The sequence below is a fragment of the Nycticebus coucang genome, chromosome 2 (genome assembly GCF_027406575.1).
Source record: "Nycticebus coucang isolate mNycCou1 chromosome 2, mNycCou1.pri, whole genome shotgun sequence".
In the NCBI taxonomy this organism is placed as follows: Eukaryota; Metazoa; Chordata; class Mammalia; order Primates; family Lorisidae; genus Nycticebus; species Nycticebus coucang.
In genome coordinates, this window is record NC_069781.1 from 19086388 (window position 1) to 19100840 (window position 14453).

A 14453-nucleotide genomic window follows, 5' to 3' on the forward strand; every position below is an offset into this window, starting at 1 on the left:
AGAGATGCAGGGATGGTAAAAGGATTATTCATATCGGTGGGAGCATCAAGAAGCCTTTGGTGGTAAAATCCAATGGTAAATCCCCACATCTGGAGTCCCTCCACGGGCTGTGGCATGAGTTTTCAGGGTATACAACCTACTGATGGATTTTCTGCAGCCTAGCCTCTTGTGGTTCCCAGATACTTTCAGAGTGTGATTGATGAGTCCAATGTTGATTTTTTTTAAGCTACCCAATATCCTTCCAATAAATTGCTTTTCCCACCAAAATATCCATTCTATTTCTGTTGCTTGTAACCAACCACATGACTGTGTAGGGGTTGGTACCAAGGAGTGGAGTATAGTCAACGTTTCCCAGGAAGGAAGGAGGAATTTGTGATAGATTACCTAACCTAGTTGAGGCTGAAAACAGAAATAATTCTGCTAGAATTCAGGGAAGGAATTTTGGCTGCTCATGGCATGCAAGAATGGATGAGCTCTTTAAACTGTTCTCTATGTGTGCCTGGAGTGAAGTATCCATGGAAGTCAAAGCTTTGGGGAATACACTGCCACTGCCATAAAACAGTGGCAAGGACAGCGGCAGTGGCATGAGGTGTCTACTTTTACTTCTACAGCAATTTAAATTCACAAAGAAAAATAATGAACAGTGCAAAACCCAGTAGGTTCAACATTGCTATGATTCTCTTCTGTAAACATGGGGCATCGATTTGTTGCAGATGGTCTCTGCTCTTATTTACTGTCTTGCCTTGGTCAAGTCAGCTAGAGAGGATTGTAGCTAGTACAGGCTGCTTGGTCCGACCCCTTGGTTTCATATTTCAGCTCTACCCAGTGGTGGTACAAGAACATGCAACTCATTGTCCTGGTGCTGATTTACGATCCCATTTCCTCAATTACTTTATCTGTACAGTGGAGATAATAATAGTGTCTACCTCATAGAGTTATCGTATGGCTTAAATTAATTTATATATATATGGTTATGAGAACATTATCTGAAACATAGATATCATTCAATAGAGAATAATTAGAGCTACAATTCCCATCATTGCCATTGCTAACATTACCACCTTGATGATATTGTACTGATAAGATTTGCAGAGTAGGAAGTAGCATGTATCATTTTGTCATGATAAAAAGCATGTAGGTCAGAGGGTGTTAGATGAACTCTACATGGTTCTCAGTGTAGTTTCTGGAGTTATGTGGGAATATGTCCTACAAAAGGAGGCAAGATCTGGTCAGAGATCGGTCATGTTTTATATTATTGAAAGAGGCATGATGCTTCATTGGCCTCTTAGAATTTTGAAGTCAAAAATAGACTGCTCTTATATACTCTTCTCTGACTCATTTGCAAGGTGAATTAGGTTCACTTTACGTGGCTGATGGAAAAAGGGAAGCCTAATTTTGTCCATCACTGGAATAGCATCTAATCTAAGAGCCAGTGAAGCTGTGGGTGGTACTGTCCTTCCAGGTAGAACAATTTCTTGTTGGGATCCTGAAGAACTGCCAGGAAATCAACCACAAATCTACTGTGGACAAAAGTTCATTCACCTATGTTACTTAATTTTGTCTCAGTGAAAAAGTATAGTTTTTATGTTTTAATCTTTTAAAACAAGACTTGGTTTCATCATAAGAAAATAAGGTTTCATGATAAGAAAATAAGTAACTCAACATTATCTGGACAAAGGGGAAGATACCTGAATGACTTTTAAATTTTTGTTTGCAACCTGTCAGCTACATTTTCTCCAATCCAAACGTTATTTTAGCAACCCCGAACTTTACCAATCACATTTTATTTTCTTACGGAAAGATGAAAGTCTACACGACATCAGATTTTGTTATTCAGTTGGGTTGTTTTTTGAAAAGTACAACGTATTGACAGAATATATTTAATAAGAAAATTTTTTTAAATAATGACCAAAAGGAAACATGAGGAAGAGAAGGGTGATCGGGTGCTAGAAAGGAAAGCAGCACCTAACCTCAACTTTGAGTTCCCACCGTCAACTCTGGATTTTCGAAGTTGATAACGTTTGCCATCTCCAAGAAGACAGTATTTCAAAAGTTTTTGAAAAGAGGTACCAATAACTTTCTAGCTCTGGAGATATAAAAAGGAAATTGCTGAAAATTTGACAGGTACATTCTTCCGTCAGGGCGTCCAGTTTACAGAAGTCACTAGAGCTGGCGATACAGACGCTATGCAACTCCCTTGGCCTTCCTGGGCATTTGTTCAGCAGGTCATGGCCAAAACAAGAAGGAAAAAAGTCCATAAGAAAGAAAAACACAGGCTCTATCTTCTCACTAACTGTTTCAGCATCCCAGGCTGTGTGATATACTGGAGTTTCTGTGAAATTTATTTTTTCACTGTCTCAAGATAAATCTCAAGACTGGGAGAAACTTCAAATGTTATGGAATTCAAATCCCTCCAGAGAATTCCTCAGACCATACAGGATAATTATCAACTTTGATTTAAAAAAAATTTTTCTTACACTAATATGCTTTATAATCAATGCAAAAAAGTAATGTTTTGTGCTTTAACCATAGTAAAAAAAAATGATGATAATGATAGTAGAAATGTTTTTGGGTGCTGCTCTGTCAGGCATTGTGCTAGCTCCTTTCATCTGTGAGCACATTACTTTTCTTTTTTAGAGACAGAGTCTCATTTTATCGCCTTCAGTAGAGTACTGTGGCATCACAGCTCACAGCAACCTCCAACTCCTGGGCTTAGGCAATTCTCTTGCCTCGGCCTCCCAAGTGACGGGAACCACAGGCGCCCACCACAACACCCGGCTATTTTTTGTTGTAGTTTACCTGGGCCAGGTTCAAACCTGCCACCCTCGGTATGTGGGGCCGGTGCCCTACCAACTTGAGCCACAGGCACCACTCAAGCATATTACTTTTAAGATAGGTGCTTTATGTCACATTTCTTAGATAAAAAGTTGTCCCTTCTCCCCCATCAAAAATGTCTCTCTTTCATAGGCACATATTTAAATCCAATATTATTTCACAGCATATGTCAAGTGTCACCTTGTCTAATTTACTGAGCAATATTTATTGGGCATCTTGTATATGTGTATATCAACCCCTATGCAAGGCACGCAGCATACTTTTGGGTTTGGTTGTAGACAAAATTAGAAATTCTTAACCATGTGTAACTTAAAATCTAATGGGTAAAACGAGAAACCAAGTTAACAATCTAATGAATATATGATTAAAATGAGACTACTGTGCATACTATGAAAGGAATAACGGGATGTAGCGATCAACATAGGTGTCTAAGGAATGAACCTGGGATGTAGCGATCAACGTAGGTGTCTAAGGAATGAACCTCATTATTATGTCTGCTGGGGACCTTTGGGAAAATCGTAAAAAAAAAAAAAATCCCTTGCTTAAGGTTCTCTATGGATTACTGGCAGTAAGTTATCATAATTAATAGACAAGTCACAGGTGACTATCCATGTGAACAGGGCCCATCTAGAATTTGCATTATATAACCTACAAAATTCTATGCAGCAGCCTTGAAGAGAGAACAAGCCCAACAAATTGTGAAGGTAGAAAAATGTACTCAATTTTGATATGAGGACAATTAATGACAATTAAGGTTATGGGGGGGAAGCAGAAAGAGGGACGGAGGGAGGAGGTGGGGCCTTGGTGTGTGTCACACTTTATGGGGGCAAGACATGATTGCAAGAGGGACTTTACCTAACAATTGCAATCAGTGTAACCTGGCTTATTGTACCCTCAATGAATCCCCAACAATAAAAAAAAGAGTAAGCAAGCCTCCATCGCTAATAAAAAAAAAAAATTCTAATACAAACATCAAAAAATAATTCTAATGTAAAATATCATGTCCCATAACATGAGATGAGAAATCCATTGATTGATTTGTGATACACGTAACATATTTCTCTTGTTAACTGGCAAAATGGAAAATAAACATCTATCAGGCTGAATATAATACCAAATATATTTTGTATATTCTGAGTAAAAAAAGAAAAGAAAAGAAAAATGTGTCCTCCTGTCAAAGACAGTACAGGAAGAATGTTCTGGCTGGAGGAATACATAAGTATATAAAGACTTTGAGATAGGGAACAGCCCATGGATTTGAGAAACTTAAAACTGGTCTGTGTTACTAAGGCACAATAAATTCGAATGAGGCGATAATGAGGAAACAGGCAGGAGTGAGATAAAAACTGGCGCTTTGTTGGAAAGGCAGCGGTGCCTCACTAAGAGATTTTAAGCAAGGAGCGGCATGATCGTATGTGGGTTTTCGCTCCGGTGAATAAACGGGTGCAGGATGGAAAGTGAGAGAGATCCTCCAAGGGCCACACAGAGTCATCTGGTGAGGAAGGAATAGTGGCCTAGGTTACCCAGTGGTTCAACGTAATTGTTTCTAATTGCCTGTCTCTGCTCTCAAGCTGGACGCTTTAAGTTAGCAGGGACTATAATTCCTGCACACTGGACATTCATCAGTTCTGGCATACAAGAGATGTGAAATAAATATAAGGATAGGGGATGAAGAGGCTCATCTTACGTGTCACCTCCTCGAGGGGTTGGTGGGGGTGGGGGGGACGGAAATGGTCTGTACCTAGAGGCCTTTTTAAATAAGTGCCCATGTCTTTTCCTCAGTTTCCCCTTGTGCAGAATGAGAGACTTGAAACAGATAGGATTGGATCCCCCTGCAAATTCTGAAATCCTGTGATTCTGAGTCAGGAAACCCAGTTGAGGAAACCCATTACAACTGTGCATGTCCTTTTCCATTAGTCCAAATGTATCCAGACTCATCAAAATGAGTTTTGACTTGCAGGGACCAAATGTCTTCATTTAGATGAGGCCGGGAAGGCAGCCTTGCAAATTACACCAATTCTCCCATCTCCATTATGCTCGGAGCATTTTGCCAGTGCTGTTACAACCCAACAGCACGCGGCCAATTGGAGCAGAAAAGACAATAACCTTAATGGGAAGGAATTGGGAGCTGGGAGACGCCACCAATTGTATTAAGAGAAATGAAATAATATTTAATTTCCCTGGTCATAAATAATCTGTCTGCCCACATTATGAGCATATCAGAGTTGACAGGGAAAATATTCACCAACATGGGGGAAAAGGTCATTATTTTTTCATTATTATTGAGTAATGGGGGTGGGAGGCGTATCAAACGTGCCTTTTTGGTGCCATTGCTCTGACAGATGGAACTGCCATAGCACAGGCACTCAGAATAGCGGCGATCCTCAGCAAGAGGACATAACAGTTAACTGTACCAATTCCTCATCCCTATGGGTGAGGTTTTTAATAGTTTTCAAAGTGCTCATTTGTTTGTTTCCTCAGAAACCCCTCCCCATGGGAGAAGGGATACTCTTTTTCGGGACAAAGCACTGAGGCCACTAGTTCTTTAAATATTTTGGCAAGGATACTCAAAAAACATGTCATAGAGCAGTACCAACAGACCTTTCCCTGACTGCTTTCAATTTTTTTTTTTTTTTTTACTTTAACAGCAAGCTCCTGTGTCCCAAACTACAGAAATTGAACAATTAAGTTCACAAACTAATCCTAGAAAAAGTGCTATTTACCTCATGGATGAATATCACTATTGTCACTGTCAAAATAAGGCCCTTGGGAAGACAGGCACTAGGGCTGATGTCTAGTCTACTCTTCAAAGCAGTTTTGGAGCTCTTTTTCTGGAATGACCATTAGAGCTGTGATTATGTGAGTTCTGACGATTAAGTTCCTGAATTCATCCTAGAAAAAGTGCTACATATCTCATTGCCGAATTCCATTCAAGTCACCAGATAGCCAAGGGGTGTACTTCGAAGGTAGCCGGAGTGATACGCGGCAAGGAGGTATATAGACAGCACTTTGTCTAGGATGAGTTCATGAACTTAATTGTCTCACCTCATGTTCTTGTTAATGTAGTGCTTTTATTTAGATTAACATTCTTTGTTCTTAAATAAATGCATTTTAAAGGATACTTTAAATAGCACCATAATAAATGGAAGTTTCAAATCACTTGCTTAACACAGAAGTAGAGTTAATTCTCATTATTCACCATAGCTGTGTTCTTGGAAGTCTTGGCAAACATAAACTTAGTGAACACTGAATTATTACGACGAGGGGAAATGCAGAGTTAGGGTTCCTACAAGCCGCTGTCATACATTATCATCCACCAGTCAGCACATACACTTTTTTAATGTATGTTTCTGTTTAAAGACACCTCATATAACATGTATTGCTGATTCATTAACATTGAACTCACAGTCGATAGTGCTGTAACTCATGCCTGAGCAAAGTGCATCTAACACGTGGTTTTCTTCTGTTGGGTACATGGCAGCTCTGGACGGCTCCCCAGTACAATGTTCAGGAGGAGCCATTTTAAAGAACAAAATTGTCAACAAAAACCCTGAAGAAAATCCCAAAATGTAGCACTAACCAGATCATGAAAGGAACATTTGTTTACAATAGAAGATCTGAAGCAAGAAGGCAGAGTGTTATTACCCTGTTCAACCTCAGCTGGAAGCATGCATGTGGAGTAACTTTGAACATGTCCGAAACACGGTGAGTATTGATTTGGGGGTTGTGAGAACAATTTAGCCAACAGATAAATGAAAAAAATATGTAATTCACAAATAATGAAGATCTACTGCAGCTTCAAAATTAAATTAAAAGTATTAAATTTGATTACATCCTAGCTATATGTGTTTACTGACCTAAAACTCTCGATATGGGGCCTAAAAGGATATTTTTTCTTATTGATTAAAAAAAAAGGATTGTCAAAATTCAGTGCTAAAGACCTATTAGCTCCAAACTTGCAAGGGTTTTTTTCCCCCTTGACTTGCTCTGAGAATTGAAAGAAAATGAAATCCAAATAATTTTGCCATCATGTTATTCAATTTTCCATTGTAGCTCGTGCGGACCATCTATAATTTTTGAGAACCATTTATAATTTTAAGAACTCTTTCAAACATCACAAGTATTACATACAAACATTTTGAAAATACCAAACTTGCAAATTCACATATGGAATACCCCCTTTGTAAAAATATGAAAATCACCCAGATCTCCTGCCTTTCAGATTTCCTCACAACTTTGTGGGAAGGAAGACAGTGTCCCCCACCCTTTTCTCTACCCCCAGTCTAACACTCCTATACTGATAGCCTGTCGCCGAGCTTGTTTTGTGTTCTATTCCAGTTTCTGAGACAAACTTACCCATGACATGCACATGAGACTCTGAAGAAAATCGTAGGAGTTCGGATGGGTGACCCTGTCTTCACTCTATGTCTAAGGATTTTTTCAATATTTTCAAAAAAAATCCAGAAGATCCAGAGAAGCAAAATTGCTCCCCTTTCAACATGCACTTTAGAAATAAATTCACTCCCTCGTTTTCTTTTGCAGAGTTCAAGAGCCAGAGCTGAACTCAGCAGAAGGAAGTTTTCTTTTGCTACCAATTTATTTCCCACATTTGGGGGAAGGGATCTTCTCTGGACTTGAGTTTTGTTTTTCTTATGTCAAAGTCCAAGCACAGGTCTCTTAGACTTGTTTAAAACTGCTTTCTGTTTGCAACTTGTGAAACACAAATAGCAAACACTTGTTACATTTGTACCCAGAGTTGAATGAATGAGAACATGAGACTTGAAGGGTTAGCCAAAATAAACAGAGTTACAAATGCTTGTTGACTTTCCATAATCAACATTGCTTGTGTGGGGGAAAAAAAAAGAATTAATTAAGGTTTTAGAAAAAGGGATTCTAGGTTTTGGTTTTAGGCCCCAAGATAATCATTTAGCCTTTTAACTGTAGACTTGGACAATTCAATGTGTTAGGCCAGAGAGGTTCACTGAGGAGATACCTAGGTTTGCTAAGGTAGTCTGTTCCTGCCAGTTATTTCACAAGTGAGCAAAGGGATTGTATGCAGTCCAGTCTCCTTGATTCTCAGATTTGTATTTATAAAATACAAAACAAAGGTATTTTATAAGGGTAATTCTAATGTATACAATTATACATTAGATCTATGACGGACCTATAACACCTCTGAACACCGTATGAGGACTTCAAGACTGCTTCTTTATTCTGTGCAAGTTGAGAGTTAGGAGATCGGACTTTTGTAAATCAGACATGGGTTTAAATCGAGGCATCCCCACCCTCTAACTGTGTGATTCTGAAAATTGTTCTGGACTTAATAAAACCTCAATTTCATCAGTTTTACTACAAGGTCAGGGACAAGTGAATACGTGCACACACAGGCGTGCATGCTGCATCCTGTGGAAATTAAATGAAATTACACATTCAAAGTCAGTAAGTCACCTAGCACAAAACAAGCATTCACTAAGTTGTTGCCTCGTCTTAAATGCTGTTAGGATAAAATGAATTCATTCTTCCCCTCTGACCGCCTTTGTTCCTGATTGCATATTTCTCTGATTTTGAGTTTTTCCACTTACTCTCTGTCTTTCCCCTGAATATACCATCTAAAAGTATAATTCAGGATAAGTCTTTGCATGTCAGACAACCTGATCTGTGCAGAAAAAAAAAAAAAAAGGGAAAATAGAGCAGACATCTCCCTTCTTAAGCTCTCTAACATCAGCTTACTTTCATCAGAGTTGTATCATACCACAGATCAATATTGAGTTTACAGTCAACTAATTACCCAAGGCTTTTCTTTTTCCTTTAAATTTTATTGCTAAAACACATGTCATTAAATTCAAGAGGATGAAAAAACAAAGGCCAGGAGAGATTTCTTTATTTACCAAGGTTATATCAAGGTTTGCTCAAGTTTGGGGGCCCAGAAGGTACATCTTCCAACTCCCAGGACACTGCTTTTCCAGTTAAGAGTGATGTTTCTCACACTGCCTTTTTCACATGGATTGCTCTAACAGCTTTAAATTCTCTGTCCTTCATCTCACCTCTGGGACATAAAGGTCATTCTCTGTGTAGGAAGGGGGATGGATTTAAGGAAGGACTGTGAACATGAGCCAGGCTAGCAGGGAGTGGCTCATCTCTACCTGAGGGCAGGTAGCTTTTGCAAGGATGATTATAGTGACCTGGTATCTCTCTGTCCTCCTCTGTAACCCACACTTACTCTGGGGCCCCTCGACCTTGGCAGCTCACATGTGCTCTTGACTCCAGAGGTCCAACAGGCTGGACACACCAGACAGTGAGACTTAGGTCCTATCTCATTCCTCTCTGTTGTTCCTTCCCTCCCTCAAGTCTTCTGGATGTTTCCAATGCCTCTGCTTTCTCCTTCCATAAGCAGCCCCACCGCAGGCATAGCATCATTGGCTGCCCCTCCAGATTGTCTAATTGCTGCTTCTGAAAACTGCCCAAGTGGCTGAGCTTCTGCAGGAAATGAAGCATGGCTGGCAGCTGGTTGTGTCTGCTGAGGGAGGAAAGAGGCACTCACAGAGCTCTTTGGTGAAAACTCAGAGGAACAATTTTAGAGTTCAGCAGCAGAGGACAGGGAAAATAGGGTACAAGGAACACAGGTCAAATGCAAGGAGCAGGATACTCAAGACCTATAGGGTAATTAAACTGATAGTCAGGCTTTAAAAAGAATACGGACTCGCAGATTCTAATTCTAGTAATAATTCAGTTGGGGTATTGCTCAGTCATTGGGTGTGAATGTAAAGGAATTCTTTTCCTCACTTTATGGTACACTCTCTTCATCTGTCCCTGAAACTTGCTCTCTTGTTTTGTTATACTATATACGTAGTTGCTGTTTGGTTGTTGGCTGGTTTATCCCCTACATGCCTTCTCTTCACTTTTTTTCTTTGTGCACTCCCCCAGACTTTGCCCCAAACATCCACCCTAAGGTACCTGACCTGTGGGCTGGTGAGCTGCCACATCCGTGCAGCCTCAGAGATATGGGCTGCATTGCCAGTAGGGTTCCAGCCTGTCTCCAGTCTTCCGCAGCAGCAGGCCCTGGGGATGGAGCTGCTCAACAGCAGCCTGGCGCTGAGGGACACAGAGCAACGGGAACTCAGTCTCAGGGAGAGCAGGCACTGTGGCATCCCACGCCCAGACAGTGGGGTTCAGTGCTGTCACTGCCTAGGGATCGTGGGGACACAGTAATGACTCGGACAATGGCTCAGAAGAAAAGACTGGCTCCTGGGGTGGGGAGGCTCACAGCAGATCCAGCCATGAGGAGCAGAACACCACATCGGCTCCTTCCCTGGGACAAGTGCAATAGTGTGGTCTCCCTCTGAGCAGCTCCCTCAATTGGGCTCAGAATTGGTGAAATTGGTGTGAGTCCTCAGTGGTGAGGGCACCATGTGGTGTGACTATGGTGAGGACGACTGGAGACTCTGCCCACCTGGCCCTCATGGGGGGAACATCTCTCTGAGGGGATACTGGTTGACTCTAGGACGCTCCTGCCTAGGGGTGAGGGCGTTCAGGCAAAGTGTTTGTTATTGTTTTCTATGAAGACATGGATTTTAGTGCTCCACAGTGGAATTTCTCTCCCTTTTTGTCCTATTCAGCCTTCTCATAGCTACTGTCATTAGTATTTAGTTGTTTATTTGTTGTTTTTCTTTGGGGGAAGGTTCTTCTTTGGAGGGGAGATTAGTGTTGGGGTCTCCTAGTCCTCCACTTTGCTGGCAGCACACTTCTAAAGCTGATATTTTTGATAATTATATGTTGTCATTGCAAATACCATATACAAAAATATAGTTCATCTCTTAACCTTGTCTATAGTGTCAATTTTTTAATAACGATCTATAATTTTGTCATTTAAAAATGTATATTTTATATTGCTCATAAGCATGGAATCATATTGAGTAAGAATCTCTTTACTGCAGGATTATTTATTTGACCTTGGAACCTACTGGTTTGATAGTATTTTTTTTTCTTTTATATATAAGCTGCCAATCCATTCTTCATAAGGCAGAGATTTAACATTGTGTCTATCAGATGGTGATTAGTCTCCCAGAACCACCTAATAAATAATTTTTCCTTCCCACATTGACTTGTAGTACCATCTTCATCATATACTAAGGCACCACTCACTGGATCAGGTTTTAAGAACTTTATAATCTTTATCAAAATACTTTAAATTCTTCCCCACTCAATAATCTGTCTTTGCTCTTTAAATCCATCACTGTTTATGACTATGGTTTTGCCATATAGTCATAACTGATAGAATCTTTCTTTGCTCTTTTTTGCAAGATTATCTTTAGTCTTTGTAAAAATTTCATTTTTCTGTGTAACATTTTGGAAAATTTGTCAAAGTCTTCAAAAGTGTAAAGTAAATGTTAAATTCCCAGGTGTTTCAGGATTTGAAACAATTTTTTAAATGCCACGCCGCATTTATTTAGCACATTGCAGAACTGGATAACGTGTAGGGGACGCTTGCCATGAACCAGACACTGTACAAGATAATTTAGATGCTTTAGTACATGCATTTCTCACAGAAACTCCAGGATAACTTCTTGTGCTTAGCTCCATTAAAAAAACAATCTTTCCCAAATTTATTTTCTTAATAAGTGTCATACTTGGTATTCAATCCAGTCAGTTTGACTCTAAGGCAAATACTTAGCCATCTATTGTCTTTTCAGGTAATCAAATATTAATTAGACCTTGCAACCCTGTAAAATAGGCTCTTCTTCCTTCAGGAAGCACCTTGTGAATATTTCCACAATCTCTGTGTCCCTAAGGGAAGTGATGGTTGCTCCCTTGAAACACTCATGATGTCTTATCTGTGCTTCTTTGTGGGGGAGCAATAATTGAAAAAGAATTTGGGCCATACATTCACAGAGTAAAAATGGGGAATATTTATTTGCATAAGAGCTTTGGGGTAAAGGGGATAAATAGCATAAATGCCCTAGAGTTGAGCTGGCTCTGCTTGAGTTCGATACAACGTTCAGTGGGAAGAATTTTAATGTTTAAATTGTATTGGTGAAAGAATCTAAGAAAGAAGAAGAAATTCTTGCCCTAAGTCAAATGATGTATTCATCTTCAGTAATCTGATCACTGTTGGTTATAGATACACCTCCCTGCGTCCTCATGTTAGCTGCATGAAGTGAAAACTCTCTCCTCAAAGTTTAGCTTTCATTATGGGCAGAAGGGGATATTTCTCTTGCCTTCCATTGCTCTTCCATACTTTCGTGTATTAAGAGTAACAGACTCTGGGCTGGTAGAAATAATGGTTGATATCATCCTTAAATATACATTGATCTTTTTTTCTACAACATCAAATGTCCAAAGGTATTTATTATATTCCCTAAGCTCTGAAAGGACAAAAAAATATGTTAAGTGGCAAAAGTAAGCAAACATAAAATCTTTGGTGGTCACATTTTAGCAGTCTACTAATTCATGAGTTGACTTTTAACATAATAGGGCATGTTTATCTTGGCCCAGGTCTTACTTTCCCCAGATTGTGAGCGGTACTGCCCTGTTGAAGTTATTGCTACAGCTTACAGTTATTTTTACATGTGAAATGACATTAAGCCTTGGTCAAACTCTGCTTAAAATGTATTTTAAGGCCCCCTGCACTGTCAAAAAATGCAAGGTATTTGTGTGGAATTCCACATGCTTCATAATCCAGACCAAACATCCATCCCTAGCCCCACCTCCATCATGCCCTAAGCTATACCTGGCACTTGATGTAGACCTAGAAATCCTTAGGAAAGCCTAAGTCCTTTCTTGCCACTCAGGTTCAGAACATCCCTCTCTACTGAGAATGCTTTTCATCATTTTTTTACCCTGGGGCAAGAGTGGGACAAGTGAAGCCCAAATCTAACCCTCCACTCATGAGCTAAGAATTGCCATTTTTAAAATATATTCTCAAATGATTGCAAAAGTTTTTTAAACAATTATATTTTGTAACATCGAACTAGGCAAATTAGGACTTGATACAAAATGTCATCATCTCAAAGCATCATGCAAAGCTTCCTCAGGAAAATGTGAACATTTTGCACTGAGGAGTAGTGGCATATTCCCGATTTGTCATGATATATAAACCTCTGGTAGTATTACAATAATAAATACTATGTTAAACCTTAAAATATATATATATGTATTTTGTATCATGTGAAAATTCATATGAAATTCAAATTTAATTGCCCTTAATACAAGCCTTCTTGGAACACATCTACACTTGTTTATTCACATATTGTCTGTGGGATTTTTGGTGCTAAAACATTAGAGTTGAGTAGTTGTGGCAGAGACCTGTATCCCACAAAGCCTAAAGTATTTATTATCTACCTCTTAACAGAAAACTTTCACTGAGAAATTCTCGTCTTCCTGCCAACATTGCTCATGAAGGACCAATCCACATCCTTGCCCGGAAATGTCTGGTCCTTACCTTGAGGAAAGCACTTTTTATACCTAATGTGAATTATGCATTTACGTATCTTCTCCTTAGTCCTACCTCACTACCTTTTTGTAAGCTAAGTCTATGTCTTGTTTATCTCTGACAATCCCCTTTCCACTAGCAGGGTGCCAAGTACACACCTGGGCTCAGGAAATATTGTTTGAATTGGTCCTGCTCTGAGCCCGGCTTCCACACACTACGCCTGCTGTTCTGGGTTGAAGAGCACAGACTATGGCAGCAGGACTTCTTGGATTTGATGCTTGATCGGCACTGAATGCTTTACAACCTTGAGTAAATTACCTTAACCCTTCTGAGTCTCTGTATCCCCACCCACCAGCGAAAGATAATAATATCAAGTCCATATAGGCTTATTGTGAGAACTGCATGCAAATTGCTGTGTGAAGTACTAAGCGTGGTGGGAGCACACAACGCATTTTCAGCTATTAGCTATGGCGATGATGTCTGCAGAGTTCCTAAAGCTTAAATGTAGTCCCTGGGTCTCCTTAGAGATGTCTCCGAGCAAACAATATCCTCAACACACACACAGCTCTACAGCATTACTTGCTTTTCAGCTATTTTAATGTACACATTTGTTGTTAAATGAAATGATGTCTTGGTGGAGGCAAGAGAAAAGATAGACTTGGGGAAAGAAAATAGCCTTTTCATTTTGTCTAAGAATCTCTCTCAGTGTTGTTTTGCCTACATCTATCTTCTCCCTGCTGGGTTTGTTTTCCTTTCCTCTTTGTTTTTCTTCCTGGCGGCTATCTGTGTCTCTCCCTGTTTTCCCAACTAGCCTGATCACTTCATCTGGTCTTTTCATCCCTTTCCACCTAACTTTACTTCTCCCCAACCCTGGCATTTTTCCTTTACTATTTCTTACTGATTCTCAACATTATCATTTTGTTTTCCTCCTCTCTTTTATCTTTTTGAAAAAAAAAATTCAAAATACTGTAGGGGTACAAACATGTTTTGTTATGGGGGGTTATTATGAAAGTTTTGTGATAGATAAAAGTCAAGAAACAAAATCTACACAAACAGAAACAAATGAAACTCTCTCTCTGTAACACCTATAAGCTGAGCAAGCTGAAACTTGCATGAGTGAAATAAAAAGCACACTGTCAACTGTGTTTCTTGGAGGTGAAATAAGGAACTATAGCAGAGTCTGTCTCAA

At 39.6% G+C, this 14453-nt stretch overlaps 2 long non-coding RNA genes across 3 annotated transcripts in view; one reads left to right on the plus strand and one right to left on the minus strand.

The window, feature by feature from the left end:
• The window catches only part of LOC128574979 (uncharacterized), a 57367-nt gene extending 49894 nt beyond the window's left edge, over window positions 1–7473 (minus strand). The window contains exon 1 of the long non-coding RNA XR_008376890.1: window positions 7192–7473. This is a non-coding gene — a long non-coding RNA (uncharacterized LOC128574979). The remainder of the gene's footprint in view (window positions 1–7191) is intronic.
• Window positions 6327–14453, plus strand: part of LOC128574973 (uncharacterized) — a 53974-nt gene continuing 45847 nt past the window's right edge. For both annotated transcript variants that reach the window (XR_008376888.1, XR_008376887.1), the window contains exon 1: window positions 6327–6540. This is a non-coding gene — a long non-coding RNA (uncharacterized LOC128574973). The remainder of the gene's footprint in view (window positions 6541–14453) is intronic.